We start from the raw sequence: 16,344 nt of genomic DNA, 5'->3' as shown, positions 1-16,344 counted from the left end.
CTAGAGACTCATTTGCATAAATCATTAATTCCCCCATAAAGAAATTAAAAAAAAAAAAAACTATGGGAAACAGAGAAAAATCTAGCAGGAGCCAAACTAAATCTCTCAGAGGTAGGGGGAAGGGGACATTGGATGGGAGCAGGGCAGCAGACATGGCAGCCCATCATGGCTGCCTCCCCGGGGCACCTAGGTGCATGCCTTCTGCACAGTTGGGCCTCCCACCCTCTTGCTATGAAATCTGCACAGATCCAGGACCACCTGGAGACCACAGGCTCCCTGCCAAAACTGGGCCCCCTGGCCAGGATCTCTAGCTTGGATCTGAAGGTGGATGAGCTAGAATACACAGAGATTCATCCAGAGATCGCTACCTACAATTCTTGAAGCTGAAGTTCCTCAAGAGGCCACCGCTGGACAACGCACTCCCCAAATGGCTAAGACAGTACAGATCTGAATTCGTGTTTGAAATGACATGTCTTCGTAACAAAAGTTTCTCTCCTTGTGTATTGAAGACAATGTGTATGTGTGTGTTTAAAGTTTGGTAACATTAACTTTAAGGGTATATTCTTACCAGACAAAGTTAAATGTAAAAGGTTTTCAACATAATTCTCATAAAGATAAAATTAACTTACATTTAGAGTCCTAGGTAAAAATTAGTTAACTATCAATATATTTTAACTAAGTTGGTCTAAAAAAAAAAAAAACCTGCACACACCTAGGGTGTGTCTCCATCTTGAATGGGTGTAACAAAAGGTTAAAAAGACGTTGTTGATATGTAAAAGTCTCAAATTCCTTCTCTTTTTTTTTGTCTTTTTAAATTTTATTTATTTATTTATTTATTTATTTATTTATTTATTTATTTTTTATTTAAGAAAGGATTAATTAACAAAAACATAGGGTAGGAGGGGTACAACTCCACACAATTCCCACCGCCCAATCTCCATATCCCACCCCCTCCCCCGATAGCTTTCCCATTTTCTATCCCTCTGGGAGCATGGACCCAGGGTCATTGTGGGTTGCAGAAGGTAGAGGGTCTGGCTTCTGTAATTGCTTCCCCGCTGAACATGGGCGTTGACTGGTCGGTCCATACTCCCAGTCTGCCTCTCTCTTTCCCTAGTAGGGTGTGTCTCTGGGGAAGCTGAGCTCCAGGACATATTGTTGGGGTCTTCAATCCAGGGAAGTCTGGCCGGCATCCTGATGACACCTGGAACCTGGTGACTGAAAAGAGAGTTAACATACAAAGCCAAACAAATTGTTGAGCAACCATGGACCCAAAGCTTGGAAAAGTGGAGAGGAAGTATTAGGGAGGTACACACTGCAAACTCTAGTGTACTTCTGCTTTCTTACTTTGGTGCCATACTCCAAACTCAGTCAATTTCTGCTTTGTGTTTCTACTTATTATTATTTTTTTACATGCATAACATTCCCCAGATTCCCATTTAACAATACAACCCCCACTATTTCATTCATCATTTTTCATGGACCTGTATTCTCCCCACCCACCGACCCACCCCAGAGTCTTTTACTTTGGTGTAATACTCCAATTCCATTTCAGGTTCGACTTGTGATTTCTTAAATTCCTTCTCAATTAGAAATTTAGGTTGCTATGTTTATGCTAATAATTCTCATGCCTGAGGCTTTTTTCTTTCTATGGTTAATGTTTGTCTTTCCACATTTTATTGTTTGGTCATCCCACTTCCGGTTATCTTGTCCATCTCCAAAACTCTCTCCCTTTACACTGTCTGAACTGGAAGACACTTTGAAGAGGGTTAAAACGGGAACAGCAGCTGGCTATGATAACATCACCCCAGAACTCATTCTTAACCTGGGTCCCACGGCTAAGAAGTGGCTCGCTTCATTCCTGTCCCACATCTTGGAATCTGAGTCTATGCCCAAAGTTTGGCGTCCTGCGAAGATTATAGCGGTTTTGGAACCAAAGAAAGACCCAACACTGGCCGCCAGCTATAGACCAATTTCTCTCCTCTCCGTGTGTTACAAACTCCTTGAGAGGCTGCTTCTGTCACGTATTTCTCCTCTTACAGAGAAACTCCTATCACCCGCCCAAGCTGGTTTCCGCCCAGGAAGATCTACCTGCGAACAAGCCCTGGCCCTCTCAACTTACTTTGAAAATGGATTCCAGAAGAATTTAAAGACGGGTGCTGTCTTTGTTGATCTCACAGAAGCCTATGACACGGTCTGGCACCGTGGTCTCCTAGTCAAGATCTCAAGATGCCTGCCTCCATGGGTGGCCAACACTATATCGTTTCTTCTCCAAAACAGAAGATTCCGGGTGCATCTGGGTGACAAGTCTAGCAGATGGAGACTTGTCTCAAGTGGCCTCCCCCAGGGCTCTGTTCTGGCTCCTACGCTATTTAATATTTACATCAATGACCTCCCAGAAACTTCTTCAAGGAAGTTCATCTACACCGATGACATCTGCTGTGCAACTCAGGCATCCAAGTTCGACATCCTCGAGGAAACACTCACGAAAGACATGTCTCTGATATCTGATTACTGTAAAAAATGGCGACTAATCCCTAGCACTGCAAAAACAGTATCATCTGTTTTCCATCTAAACCATGCCTCAGCCTCGCGTGAGCTTAATATGCAGCTTGGAGATACAAGAATCCGGCATGAAGCCCTGCCAGTCTATCTTGGCGTTACTCTCGATCGCACTCTGTCATTTCACAAACATCTCATAAAAACTGCAGCAAAGGTGGGCGCAAGGAATAACATCATTGCAAGACTGGCCAGCTCCTCATGGGGCGTGAGCGCTTCCACACTGTGATCATCATCTCTGGCATTATGCTATTCCACTGCAGAATACTGTGCCCCAGTATGGTTCCGTAGCCCCCATGTTCACCTCGTCATTTCCAAATTATATTCCTCTATGAGGATAATGTCTGGAACCATCCGTTCCACCCCAGTTCCATGGCTGCCAGTTCTTAGCAACATCGTACCGCCAGATATTCGTTGGGATGCGGCATCATCTAAGTTCATTTCCCATGTCTACACTCGACTGGACCTGCCAATATACACGGATATCTTCGCCCACCCTGTCCAACGTTTGATGTCTCGTCACCCAACCTGGTCCCCTATGTCTACACTGAACTTCTCAGTTCCAGACTCTTGGAATCAGAGTTGGCAGTCAGCTGAGGTAAAGAACAAACACCTCATCACAGACCCCTGTAAGCGTCAACCTGGCTTTGACCTAGCACGTTATGATTGGGTCCTCCTCAATCGCTATCGAACAGGCCATGGCTGGTGCTCCACTATGTTCCATCGCTGGGGAGCCAGAGACGACCCGAACTGCCCCTGCGGCTCCAGACAGACTATGACCCACATAGTCAATGACTGCCACCTCTCCAGATTCAAAGGAGGTCTCGAAACTTTACATCAGGCTCAACCTGATGCTGTTGACTGGCTACGGAAGAAGGGCAAATGCTAGAAGAAGAAGAAGAATTGTTTGAACTTTAAATAGCCTTGGAATCATACTGGAAGGGACTTCCTATTGTAATAGAGTTATCAATTGTGGTAAGCTTCTAACCTGATACAATTTTTGTTTCATAAGTAAGTGAATTGCAGCTGTCAAGTTCTCTACAGAAAAGCAGGATTCCGATGGCTGACATTCCCCATCAAGACAGACGTACAACATTTCACCCCTTGGCAATTCTTCGGTGGTCATCTGCTTTGGACTTGCACTTCTATCGGACTCACTGGTACACCTTAGACACTTTGCACAAAACTAGCAGCTTCCCTTTATGCTGCTGGGCTTCTCAAACACTGACTGTAGCCAGCTGCCTTGAGACTCTAGGCCTCACCCTCCCCCCATGCTAGAAAATGTCCGTCGAGGCAAGTAACGCCCCCCAGAGGCAAAAGAAGCCCCCAGAGGCAGGATATGTTTTTTTTTAGCTGATAAAGTTTTGCCCACAGAGGCAAAAACGCCCCCCCTCAGGCCTTCCTTTGGCAGCACTCTGGTTCTTGTTACACACTTATATGTTTCTCCATGTTTGTGCAGTTTCTTTTTTTTTGAAAATGCCTGTACGATATAGGTTTCTGTTCACCACACACCCCTGATACTGTGGTCATTTAGTTAAAAAAAAAAAAAGAAGAAGAAGAAGAAGGGGGAACATGTTGCTATTCTTCATGTTGGTTTGGTCCCTTTCCCCTTACCTCTGAGAGATTTGGTTTGGCCCCTGCTATTTTCATGCCTCTCTTTCTCCCCGCACCCTATGCTAAGGAGGTCCAGGGTCCCAGCAGCACCCGCTGAAGGAGAAACATGGGGAAGCACATGTTGTGGTGATTTGCCCGTTCATGAATAAAGATTAATCTGCAGCTTCTCGGCCCAGCCATATGTCCCCATTATAACCATTACACTATCTACCCCATTAACTGAGTATTTCTTACCCCTTTCTAGGAAACTTTTTAGTTGCTTCCTAAATCTGTGTATGACAACATTTCAATACTTGATCACAAATAAACATGCTTTGAGGAGTGGTAGTAGATTGCATAATGGATATGCAAAGAGAATCTCCTGCCTAAGGTTGTGAAGCGCAGTTTCAATCCCCTGCACCATAAACCAGAGCTGAGGGAGTTGGGCAGTAGCACATTGGGTTAAGCTCAGGTGGCACAATGCGCAACCACTGGCCTAAGGATCCAGGTTAGAGCTCCCAGCCCCCTGAACTGAAGGAGAGTCACTTCACAGGCTATGAATGCAGGTGTCTGTCTTTCTCTCCTCCTCTCTGTCTTCTACTCTCTCCATTTTTCTATGTATAATCCAACGACAATGACAGCAATATTAACTACAATGATAAAAAGAAACAACAAGGGCAACAAATGGGAATAAATAAGTAAAAAAAAAATAACAACAGAGCTGAGCTGTGCTCTGATAAATGAAAGCAAAAGCTGTTTTTTTACATTCTAGATGGAATAGACAATTTTGAGGTTAACCAAGTCGAGTAAGTGCTAATGGTGTGTAGTTTCTTAGTTACTTAGGTTATTTATGTGATCTGGATATTCCTCTCTATTTTGGAATTAATATCCATGTAAGCTGTGTCAGGGAATCCTATGCTGGGAGGAAATTAGTGGGGAAGTCATTCTTTCCAGACACTCAGTAGGGGAAGAGCCCACACTGCCGACCTGGGCTTCATTTCCAGCCTGCAGGGGCAAGAGGCTGTGTAGAGTGAGGGAGCACAGCCTCAGGGGATGGGAAGTTGCTGAGAGAAATAAAGTGAGTGCACCAGGGGTGAGAGGCTGCTGACTAAGCCAAGCCAAAGGACTCCTGCTTGAGGGTGTCTAGGAGAGTCAGATACCAAGAGTGGACAGTGAGACCTTTGATTACGCCGTGAGGGTGACCAGGTACTATGTGAGTGTGTGTGTGTGTACTCTGCTGAACTGATGCACTTGACTTCCCCTTTTGAAAGTCAACAGTAAGAATAGCTGGCATCGTTTCATGAGCTGGAGCCTCAGGTCCTTGTATCAGTTTAGTAATAACTCTGGCTGAGCTGGTCTGGGGACTTGCTGCTCACATGCAGATTTCTACCTCTTGGCCACTTCCTGGCTGCTGAAACAGTTTCTCTGTGTTTTGAAGTGAACACATTTCAGGTTTAACTATGCCTCCAGAAATGGTGATGTTTTGGTCTTATATACTTGTGTATGCTCTCTGGTCATCATTGTTTAAATACTATACTTGATGTTAAATCTATATATCTATATATCTAAGTCTATATTGTGAGTACTTATGTAAAGTCAATATAAATAAAAAAAACACTTAAAGTAGAGGGTGGGATAGATCGCATAATGGTTATGCATAAACTCTTTCATGCCTGAGGCTATGAAGTGCCAGCTACAATACTTGGCACCATCGTAAACCAGAGCAATACTCTGGTAAAAATTTTAAGAAAGTAATAGTACTAAAATAAAAATAAAAAAAGAGAGAGAGAATCAGGAGACATCTTGTATTGTAAATGAGTCGTTTTGGGGGCTGAGTGGAGAAGTATAAAGAGCTCTGAATCCCAATTCTAGCAGTACTTCAGCATGTATCAGCAGGACTCTGATTATGTGTTTGCTTTTCTAACCTGTCCAGCTCTTCATTTAATTCTTTTGTCTCCTTACTAGTGTTCTGCCTGCCTGATGTACCTGCTCTAGAGAGTGGGGAGTTAGCCCCCTACTCTGAGGATATTGCTCTGGACACACTTCCTCAGGTGTCTCAGGGACGCTGTCGCTTGATGTGCTGCCCTTTCCCTGGGCCTAGATGTTGAGCAGTGTGAGCTACTCATAGTTGACTGAGTCCCTGGACATTATGTAGCTTGTCTTTCTGTTTCATAGTTTTAATTAGTTTGAAATCCATAATCCATCTTATCAAATATGAACAAGGTGTCCCTATTCCCCCTCAACAGGGGCTCAAAAGATGGATTTCCATCCTTCCCTTTGAACCTATTCTGGTCTTTTTGGACCACATAGGTCTGCTGCAGACAGCGTGTGTTTGGTGCATGATCTTGATCCACATTCCAACTCTGAGCCTTTTCATGGGTGAGTTTAGACCAGGAATGTTTAGTGAATTTGAAATATGTCAGTCCTATTTTTTTTATGCTGGACTATAAGTGTGTATTTGCTTTTAGAAGAGACTCTTTAGAAGTTCTTGTAGCTCTAGCTTGGTTGTAATTGATTCTCTCAGTTTTTCCTTTTCTGAAGATATCTTTACTCCTGCAGTGAATCTGAAAGAAATATAAGGGAGTGTCTTAGTCAGGATTAGCCTGAGAGTATTTTTGATCCAAGGAGGTATCCTCTTTCCTCAAGGGAACTATTTCTTCCAGGTATTTGGAGGAGTAGGGTTTATCCTGAATAGGATATAAAAGTGTAGGTCCCTAAACAAGGAAGCAGAGCCTTCCAGTTCTTCAGTCTGCCCGTGGGTTCTCCAGAGACCTGAGTTCTGAGCACACAGTCAAGCAAATATGGTAAAATACACAAGAAATTAGCAGGGGTTATTTTTGTGGCAATATATATATATATATATATATATATATATATATATATAATTTATTTTGTTTTTGAGAGAAATGCCGAGCAAGAGACACACAGAGGGAAACACCAGAGCACTGCTCAGCTTTGCCATATGTTGGTGTATGATCTGAAACTGGGACTTTAGAACCTCAGGCATGAGAGTCTCTTTGCATAACCAGTATCCTATTTCCCCTTCCTGCTTACTTTTGCTTTTCCATACTTTTTTTCTTTATCTTTTATAAATAATAATAGTAATAATAAGTCTGTATTTGTGAATGAGGCGGAGATCAGTACATGACCTGCCTACTAGTGGGTGCTCCCTGGATGAACTTATCCCTTCCTAGAGAGAACAGAGTCCAGCATTTGATATTTTCTCTTCATAGACTCGTTTTTATTCCAAAAAATGTGATGGTTTGTGCACTTGTTTATTCATTTTTCCACCTTTTAAAATGACAATTTTAGAAATGTTGTTACTTGACATCTTCCTTTTTTATTTGGACGTACATGATTCACAATACAGGTGCTGGCAGAGGGTTGCAACTTCTTATTTCATCAAGAAAGATGTCTGTAAATCACTCTCATGCCCAAGTCAGGCCTATCATCTAGGACCAGGACTGAGAACTCAGGAGTGGATCCATGCCTCTCCCAGTCTTCCTTCCCCTGAGTCCTTTTGTTGCAATACCCAAAACCAGCCCTGATTTTACCGCATGTTCCCCTTTCTATCTTTTTAGTTATCTGCTTGGAGTAACATGATTTGTTTTCCTTGCCATCAGATCTGTTGCTGGGGCTCAGTTCCTGCACAGAAACGCACTGCTCTTTGTCACCAAGGAGTGAGAACCAGTGGGTATTAAACCAGTGCCCTAGAGGCAGGGCAGGCCTCCGGTAAAACAGTGGTTATGTAAATAGTCCACAGCCTTAAGCAATGGAGCAGGGGGTAGATGGTGTCCTGCCCAACATAGACCTAAACTAGACTTCCTAGATTCTTCCAACTTGAAGACCCAAAATCTCACCTGTTATATTCTTAAGTTTTGGTTCCTGAATATTAAACAATTTTCTCTGCTTTGTATCATAATGCTTTTCAGCCATCAATTTTCAGATACTACCATGATGCCAATGACAATTCCTGGGCAGATGACCTCATTAATCTGTCTTGGAACTCTCCCTCCTCAGAGAACTACCTCACTGGGGGAAGAGAGAAACAGGCTGGGAGTATGGCTCAACCTGTGAATGACCATGCCCAGTGAAGAAGTATTTACAGAAGCCAGAAGTCCCACCTTCTATACCCCATAATGATCCTGGGGACATTCTCCAGGAGGGATAAAGAATACAGACATTTCCAATGGAGGGGCTGGGATATGGAACCCTAGTGGTAGGGAGCTACTCTCTTCCCTGATGCAGCATTCCTTCTCTTTCCCAGCCATAAAATCACCTCCCAGGACAATGACTTGAATTCACATGTATATCAGATTTCAGCATCAGAAAACAGCAGCAACAACAACAACAACAAAAAATTAGAATAGCTAAGGGCCCATTGTAATATAACTTCTTCTTCTAGCATTTGCCCTTCTTCCGTAGCCAGTCAACAGCGTCAGGTTGAAAGCTGTCAGGAGCTGCTTGTTGCTGGCTTTGAAAGTGACTGGGATCCATGTGGACTAAAATATGCCTATTAGGTATCTACAAAATGGAGAAACCCCCCCCCAACATTTCATATGCACTATTCCAACCTTTAGGTCCATGATTGTTCAACAATTTCTTTGGATTTGTATGTTAACTCTCTTTTCAGCCAGCAGGTTCCAGGTTCTAGCATGATGCTGACCAAACTTCCCTGCACAGAGGACCCCACCAATGTGTCCTGGAACCCACAACCCCAGTGCCCCACCCTACTTGCAAAAGAGAGAGCCAGGCTGGGAGTTTGGATCTTCCAGTCAATGCCCATGTTCAGCAGGGCAGCTATTATAGAAGGCAGACCTTCCACATTCTGCATCCCACAATGACCTTGGGTCCATACTCCCAGAGGGCTAAAGAGTAGGAGAGCTATCAGGACAGTGGATGGGATATGGAGATCTGATGGTCAGAACTGTGTGCAGTTGTACCCCTCTTATCCTTTGCTTTTGTCAATGTCTCTCTTTTTTTATAAATAAATGAAATAAATTTAAAAAACTAAAACAATATACAAATTTCAATGGAGGGGATAGGCTATGTAACTCTAGTAGTTGGAATTGTTTGCAAGTATACCCATTCTTGTTGATCATTAGTAAATCACTAATAAAAAATTTATGAAATTTAATTTTTGGCATGTAAAAATAAGCTTTGGGTGGTCCTGAAGGTGGTGCTGTGGTTTAGGCACTAGACTCTCAAGCATGAGGTCCTGAGTTCAATGCCCATCAGCACATGTCTAGAGCGATGTTTGGTTCTTTCCCTCTCTCCTCTTATCTTTCTCATTAATAAATAAAGAAAATTTTTTTCTGTAATAAAAATTTATTCTTTCACAAAAACATATGGCATACAGACAGCAAAAACAGAGGCGACTGGGGTGGGGCGTGCTGGTCCTGGGCCTTGGGCACGGGGTTACCAGATCTGCTCCATGTAGGTGGAGATGTGGATCTCCTGGGCAGCTCAGCCACGTTCACCTAGAAGCATTCCAGCATGTCGTTGAGGATCTCAGCATAACCCGCGTTGGACACAAACGTGATGGCCAGGACTTGGTGCCAAAGCAGCCGGCATGGGATACGTGGTGGAGGTAGGTGTCGGAGTCCTCTGGCATATCGTAGTTGACGACGATGTTGACCTGCTCGATGTCCATGCTGCCGCCGAACAGGTTGGTGGCCACAAGGATCCGCCTCTGGAAGTCCTTGAACTGCTGATAGTGCAACAGACTCTCCTCCTGGGCCATGCCCCAGTGGATGGCGATGGCCGGGAAGTTTTTCTTCATTTTTATACAATTACTGAAACAGCAAATAAAATCAAGAAAATATCAATGGACATCAAGCACTATTTCACTTATCTGAGAGGAAAGAGAAAAGGAAAGGATGCTTAGAAGTATCAACAGTTGTAATTGTGACTTGGATATAAGGGAAGAAAGGGCTTTAGAAGTGAAGAAACAATATACACATTATTGGCATACCAGAGGATGAAAGAGAAGGAGAGGAAAAAAGCATTCTCCAGGCCATAATAGCTGAAAGTTTCTCTAGTCTAGACAACACCAAAGACATAAAGATTCAAGAAGCTCAGAGGGTCCCAAACAGAATTAACCCAGACCTAAAGGCACCAGGACATATCATACTTAGAATGGAAAGGAATAAGCATAAAGAAAGGATACTCAAGGCTGCAAGAGAAAAACAAAGAATCACCTACAAAGGAAAACCCATAAGATTAGCAGCAGAATTCGCCATACAAATATTACAGGCCAGAAGAGAATGGCAGGATATCTATCAAGTGCTCAATGAGAGTGTCTTTCAACCAAGAATACTATATCCTGCTAGACTGTCATTCAGACTAGATGGAGGCATCAAAACTTTCTCAGACAAGCAACAGTTGAAGGAAGCAACCATCACCAAACCTGCCCTGAAAAAAATTCTGAAAGGTCTCCTATAAACCACCAGACCACCACAAATAGGACATGTATCAAAACACTCTAAAACTCTACAAGAATGGCGTTAAAATATCTTCAATCTTTGATGTCAATGGCAGAATACACCTATTAAAAGACACAGAGCAGGAATATAGATCAGAAAACACAACCCAACAATATATTGTCTACAGGAAACCCACCTAACTCGACAAGACAAACACAGACTTAAAGTGAAAGGATGGAAAACCATCATACAAGCCAATGGCCCACAAAAATGGGCAGGAACAGCTTATCTCATATCTGACATGATAGACTTTAAAATATATAAGATTTAAAAAGATAGGAATGAACACTACTTAATGCTCAGAGGATCAGTCAATCAAGAGGACTTAACAATTATTAACATCTATGCACCCAATGAGAAGCCATCTAAATACATCAAACTTCTACTGAAAGAGCTACAGCAATATATTATCTGTAACGCAATCATAGTAGGGGACTTCAACACCCCACTCTCTCAACTTGACAGATCATCCAGGCAGAAAATCAGTAAAGATATAAGGGAGCTAGTGAAGAGATAGATAAACTAGAACTATTGGACATTTTCAGTCATTCATCCCAAGAAACTGGAATACACATCTTACTCAAATCCACATGTGTCATTCTCAAATATAGACCATAGGTTAGGCCACAAAGACAGCATCAGCCAATTCAAGAGCATTGAAATCATCCCAAGCAACTTCTCAGACCACAGTGGAATGAAACTAACACTTAACAATCAACAAAAGATTAGCAACAGTCTCAAAATGTGGAAGATCAACAGTACACCTCTTAATAACTTCTGGGTAAAAGAGGTAATCAAGGAAGAAATCAAAATGTTTCGAGAGTTCAATGAAAATGAAGACACAAGCTATCAAAATATTTGGGACACAGCTAAAGCAGTCCTAAGAAGGAAGTTCATAGCTATACAAGCACACATTAGGAAACAAGAAAAAGCACAAATAAATAGCCTGATTGCATATCTTAGAGACCTAGAAGAAGAACAACAAAGGAATCCTAAAGCAACCAGAAGGACAGAAATCACTAAAGTTAGGGAAGAAATAAATAACATTGAGAACAGGAAAACCATACAAATGATCAATGAATGTAAATGTTGGTCCTTAGAAAGAGTAAACAAAATTGGCAAACCTTTAGCCAGACTCACAAAACAAAAAAGGGAGAAGACCTAAATAAATCGGAAAGTAAATGATAGAGGAGCTATCACAACAGACACCACAGAAATTCAACATATCTTGCGAGGCTTCTATGAACAACTAGTAGTCACCAAGCTAGAGAACCTGGAAGAAATGGACGATTTCCTAGATACCTACCAACTTCCAAAACTAAGTAAAGAGGAAGTGGATAACATGAACAGGCCCATCACAGCTAATGAAATTGAAACAGTTATCAAAAATCTTCCCAAAAATAAAAGTCCTGGACCAGATGGTTTTACAAATGAATTCTACAAAACTTTCAAAGAAGAACTAATACCTCTACTTTTAAAAGTCTTTCAGAATATTGAGACACTGGAATACTCCCTGCCAGCTACTATGAAGCCAACATCACCCTGATACCAAAAGCAGACAGAGACACAACCAAAAAAGAAAACTACAGACCAATATCTCTGATGAACATAGATGCGAATATATTGAACAAAATTCTAGCCAACCACATACAGCAGTATATCAAAAATATTGTTTATCATGGCCAAGTGGGGTTTATCCCAAGCATGCAAGGTTGGTTTAATATACATACATCAATCAATGTGATCCACCAAAGCAACAAAAGCAAGACCAAAAACCACATGGTCATATCAATAGATGCAGAGAAAGCCTTTGAGAAAATACAGCAACCCTTTATGATCAAAACACTACAAAAATGGGAATAGATGGAAAATTCCTGAAGATAGTGGAGTCTATATATAGCAAACCTACAGCCAACATCATACTCAGTGGTGAAAAACTAGAAGCATTTCCACTCAGATCAGGTACTAGACAGGGCTGCCCACTATCACCATTACTATTCAACAAAGAGTTGGAAGTTCTTGCCATAGCAATCAGGCAGGAACAAGGAATTAAAGGGATACAGATTTGAAGAGAAGTCAAACTGTCCTTATTTGCAGATGACATGCTAGTATACATGGAAAAACCTAAGGAATCCAGCAAGAAGCTTTTGGAAATCATCAGGCAATACAGTAAGGTGTCAGGCTATAAAATTAACATTCAAGAGTCAGTGGCATTCCTCTATGAAAACACTAAGTTAGAAGAAGTTGAAATCCAGAAATCAATTCCTTTTACTATAGCAACAAAAACAATAAAATATCTAGGAGTAAACCTAGCCAAAGAAATGAAAGACATGTATAATGAAAATTATGAGTCACTACTCAAAGAAATTGAAAAAGACACAAAGTAGTGGAGAGATATTCCATGTTCATGCATTGGAAGAATTAACATCATCAGAATGAATATATTACCCAGAGCCATCTACAAACTTAATGCTATTCCCATCAAGATCCCAAGCACATTTTTTAGGAGAATAGAAAAAAATGCTACAAATGTTTATCTGGAACCAGAAAAGACATAGAATTGCGAAAATAATCTTGAAAAAAAATAACAGAACCAGAAGCATCACACTCCCAGATCTCAAACTGTATTATAGGATCATTGTCATCAAAACTGCTTGGTACTGGAACATGAACAGACACACTGACCAGAATAGAATTGAGAGCCCAGATATGAGACCCCACACCTATGGACATCTTATCTTTGACAAAGGGGCTCATACTATTAAATGGGGAAAGCAGAGTCTCTTCAACAAATGGTGTTGGAAACAATGGGTTGAAACATGCAGAAGTATGAAACTAAATCACTGTATTTCACCAAATGCAAAATTAAATTCCAAGAGGATTAAGGACTTGGATGTTAGACCACAAACTATCAAATACTTAGAGGAAAATATTGGCAGAAATCTTTTCCGCATTAATTTTAAAGACATCTTCAATGAAACAAATCAAATTACAAAGAAGACTAAGGCAAGTATAAACCTATTGGACTACATCAAATTAAAAAGCTGCTTCACAGCAAAAGAAATCACTGCCCAAACCAAGAGACCCCTCACAGAATGGGAGAAGATCTTTACATGCCATACATCAGATAAGAGTTTAATAAGCAACATATATAAAGAGCTTGCCAGACTCAACAACAAGACAACAAATAACCCCATCCAAAAATGGGGGGAGGACATGGACAGAATATTCACCACAGAAGAGATCCAAAAGGCAGAGAAACACATGAAAAAATGCTCCAAGTTTCTGATTGTCAGAGAAATGCAAATAAAGACAACAATGAGATATCACTTCACTCCTGTGAGAATGTCATATGTCAGAAAAGGTAACAGCAGCAAATGTTGGAGAGGGTTTGCGTCAAAGTAACTCTCCTACACTGCTGGTGGGAATGTCAACTGGTCCAACCTCTTTGGAGAACTGTCTGGAGAACTCTCAGAAGGCTAGATATGGACCTACCCTATGACCCTGCAATTCCTCTCCTGGGGATATATCCTAAGGAACCCAACATATCCATCCAAAAAGATCTGTGTACACATATGTTCTTGGCAGCACAATTTGTAATAGCCAAAACCTGGAAGCAACCCATATGTCCAACAACAGATGAGTGGCTGAGCAAGTTGTAGTATGTATACACAATGGAATACTACTCAGCTGTAAAAAATGATGACTTCACCGTTTTCAGTTGATCTTGGATGGACCTTGAAAAAATCATGTTGAGTGAAGTAATTCAGAAACAGAAGGATGAATATGGTATGATCTCACTCTCAGGCAGAAGTTGAAAAACAGGATTAGAAAAGAAAACACAAGTAGAACCTGAAATGGAATTCGCGTACTCCACCGAAGTAAAAGACTCTGGCGTGTTTGGGTGGGTGTGGAGAATACAGGTCATGGAGGATGATGAATGACATAGTCGGGGTTGTATTGTTAAATGGGAATCTGGGGAATGTTATGCATGTACAAACTATTGTATTTACTGTTGAATTTAAAACATTAATTCCCCAATAAAGAAATAAATTATAAATAAATATATATATAGCTTTTGCTAAAACCAAAAAAAACAGTGCAGAAGGTGGAAGGTCTAGTTTCTGTAAGCACATCTCCAGTGGACACGAGCATTGGCAGGTTGATCCATATGTACAGCCTGTTTCTATCTCTCCCTAATGGTGAGGGCCTCTAGGGGTTGGAGTTCTAAGACAAACTGAGGAGGTAGTCTGCCCAGGGAAGTCAGGTTGACATCACGATAGTATTTGCAAATTGTTGTCTGAAAAAAACATAAAGAAATGAAGCACAGAGGGTCAGGTGGTGGTGCACTTGGTTTAGCACAGATGCTACAGTGCCCAAGGTCACAGGTTCATGCCCCTACTTTGGTCCCCAGCTGCAGGGGGAAAAACATTGTGAGAGGTAAAGCAGGGATGCAGGTGTTGCTTTGTCTCTGTCCTTCTCTATTGCCCCCTTTCTCTTGATTTCTGGCTGTCAATCCAATAACTAATTAAACATAATAAAAAATTTTAAAAAGATACATAGCCAAACAAATTGTTTAATAATCAGGAACATAAAAGTGAGAATATAACGGATGTGGTCTGGTGTCTTCCTACATGAGGAAGCTAGGAAATCTATTTTAGGTCTATTCCAAAGGGCCCATGACTTTGCGTTATTTTTTCCTGAGTGCCACAGCTAACACACAGGTGGGTATTGTCTTGGGAGATGGTGTCAGATTTAGAAAAAAGGCTAGAAAGCTGGATCAGGGCAGAGAGTAGCGCCCCCTTCGGTTTTCCAAACATGAAACAACACATTGGGTAGAAATTGCTGCAATTTTAGCATAGAAAACTGACCTCAGTAGAAAGCAGAGAAAGATAAATACCAGGGTGAGTACTGACAAGCTTAATTAGCAATTCCTCACACCTGGGAGAGAGCTGCCCAGGGAGAGCAAAGGACTCACAGGAGAGAGGCTGCAGTTTAATCCCCAGGGCTGCATGTACCTGTGGTGCTCAGGCTACTATCTCTCTCTGGATCTCAAAAGACAACTCTCTCATAGCTAAAATCTTCCAAAAATTCTTGCTTATTATTTTTATTTTTTGTTGTTTGAGATACGATATGACAGAGGCCTTATCAGAAATTTTTGCTCTGGTTTTGAGCATTATCCATGGCAACTAATAAAAGGCATCAACATCATCAGTTCAAACTGTGTAGTTTTCTGAACCCTCTCACTTGAAAACCAATAAATAAAATTTTCAAAGAAGAAAGATGATGTGATAGCATAAATATCTCAATTATAGGCAGTGAAAGATACCCTAGAGTAGTTTTTTTATTTCATTATTGGGTGATTAATGTTTTACATTAGACAGTAAATACAATAGTTTGTACATGCATAACTTTTTCCAGTTTTCCATATAACAACACACTCCCACTAGGTCCTATGTCATGCTTCTTGGATCTGTATTCTCCCCACCCACCCCTGAGTCTTTTATTTGGTGCAATGCACCAATTCCTAGAAGTTTCCTAGAAAGGGGTAAGAAATACTCAGTTAATGGGGTAGATAGTGTAATGGTTATAATGGGGACATATGGCTGGTTCGAGAAGCTGCAGATTAATCTTTATTCATGAACGGGCAAATCACCACAACATGTGCTTCCCCATGTTTCTCCTTCAGCGGGTGCTGCTGGGACCCTGG

The 16,344-nt window shown here is 41.4% G+C and overlaps 1 protein-coding gene and 1 pseudogene across 1 annotated transcript in view; both read right to left on the bottom strand.

Moving 5' to 3' along the window:
- LOC132541467 (PRAME family member 12-like) overlaps positions 1–16,344 on the bottom strand; it is a 140,543-nt gene that overhangs the window by 10,314 nt on the left and 113,885 nt on the right. The gene's annotated exons all lie outside the window — the stretch shown is intronic.
- LOC132541265 (ATP-dependent RNA helicase DDX39A-like) lies at positions 9,568–9,931 on the bottom strand (annotated as a pseudogene).

The sequence above is a fragment of the Erinaceus europaeus genome, chromosome 11 (assembly GCF_950295315.1).
Source record: "Erinaceus europaeus chromosome 11, mEriEur2.1, whole genome shotgun sequence".
In the NCBI taxonomy this organism is placed as follows: domain Eukaryota; kingdom Metazoa; phylum Chordata; class Mammalia; order Eulipotyphla; family Erinaceidae; genus Erinaceus; species Erinaceus europaeus.
Note: the sequence above shows the minus strand (reverse complement) of the source record. Positions and strands in the feature narration are given on the sequence as shown.